Source organism: Triticum urartu, chromosome 7A (genome assembly GCF_056163025.1).
Source record: "Triticum urartu cultivar PI428250 chromosome 7A, HENAU_Tu73, whole genome shotgun sequence".
Taxonomy (NCBI): domain Eukaryota; kingdom Viridiplantae; phylum Streptophyta; class Magnoliopsida; order Poales; family Poaceae; genus Triticum; species Triticum urartu.
In genome coordinates, this window is record NC_141879.1 from 717065304 (window position 1) to 717067302 (window position 1999).

Genomic DNA, 1999 nt, shown 5'->3' on the forward strand with positions numbered 1-1999 from the left:
TTCCAGGATATTTAGCTCACACCGTAACTTGCAAAATCTCTTCTCATCCAAGGGCTTGGTGAAGATATCTGCCAATTGCTCTTCAGTGTTGACGTGTATGATATCAATATCTTCCTTCACAACATGATCTCTGAGAAAGTGATGACGAATTTCTATGTGCTTTGTCTTCGAGTGCTGAACTGGGTTGTTGGCAATCTTGATGGCGCTTTCGTTGTCGCAGTAAAGTGGCACTTGCTTCAGATGAATGCCATAGTCCTTGAGAGTTTGCTTCATCCACAGAAACTCAGCGTGGCAAGATCCAGCAGCAATGTATTCAGATTCAGCAGTGGAGAGGGATACACAGTTCTGCTTCTTTGAAGACCAACATACAAGTGATCGTCCCAGAAAGTGGCATGTGCCTGATGTAGACTTCCGATCAACCTTGTCACCAGCATAATCAGCATCCGAGAATCCAACCAGATCAAACTCTGAGCCCTTTGGATACCATAATCCGAGAGTTGGGGTGTGAGCCAAATATCGAAGAATTCGCTTCACAGCTAAGTGATGCGACTCCTTTGGTGCCGCTTGAAATCGAGCACACATGCAAACACTAAGCATAATATCTGGCCTAGATGCACATAAATAAAGCAAAGAACCAATCATGGAGCGGTATACCTTTTGATCGAACTCTTTACCATTGTCGTCAGGACCCAGATGATGTTTGGCTGGCATTGGTGTTGTGAAGCCTTTGCAGTCTTGCATACCGAACTTCTTCAGGCAATCTTTGAGATACTTCTCTTGAGATATGAAGATGCCATTGCGTTGTTGTCGTATTTGAAGACCGAGGAAGAACTTCAGCTCCCCCATCATGGACATATGATATTGCTCTTGCATCATATATCCAAACTCTTCACTGTACTTCTGATTGGTGCAGCCAAAGATAATGTCATCCACATATATTTGGCACACAAACAGTTCACCATCATATGTCTTCGTGAAAAGAGTGGGATCTAGGGAACCAGGTATGAAGCCTTTGCTCTTCAGGAAGTATTTGAGTGTGTCATACCAGGCCCGAGGGGCTTGTTTGAGGCCATACAGTGCCTTGTTGAGCTTGTATACCATGTCAGGATGTTTTGGATCTTCAAAGCCTGGCGGTTGTGCAACATACACTTCTTCTTCAATCTTGCCATTGAGAAAAGCACTCTTCACATCCATTTGATATAGAAGTATGTTATGATGATTTGCATAGGCCAGCAGTATGCGTATGGCTTCAAGTCTAGCCACAGGAGCAAATGTTTCATCGAAGTCAATGCCTTCCACTTGAGTATATCCTTGAGCAACGAGACGAGCTTTGTTTCTGACAACTTGACCATGCTCATCTTGCTTGTTGCGGTATATCCATTTGGTGCCTATTATATTGTGCTTCCGTGGATCAGGACGCTTAACCAGTTCCCATACATTATTCAGCTCAAATTGTTGAAGCTCTTCTTGCATAGCTTGAATCCATTCAGGTTCCATGAAGGCTTCTTCAAATTTCTTGGGTTCTTCTATTGAGACAAATGTGAAGTGCCCACAGAAATTTGCCAGCTGAGTTGCCCTTGAACGAGTGAGTGGACCAGGTGCATTGATGCTGTCAATTATTTTGTCAATCTGCACTTCATTGGCAACACGAGGATGTACAGGACGAAGACTTTGCTCTTGGTGATCTGTGTTGTTGTTTGGAAGAATGTCTTCAGGCTGAGCATTGTCTTCATGTGGATCAGGTGCTGAAATGATAAGTTCTTCTTCAGGATGAGCTTCAGAAGGTACAATTTCTCCAGTTCCCATTAGCTTGATTGATTCACTGGATGGAACTTCATCAAGCACATTTGGCAGTTGCTCTCTTTGTGAACCATTGGTCTCATCGAACCGCACATCCACTGTTTCAACCACTTTATAATGAAAGAGATTGAAGACTCTGTAGGAGTGCAAATCATTTCCATATCCAAGCATAAAACCCTCATGTGCTTTTGGTGCAAAC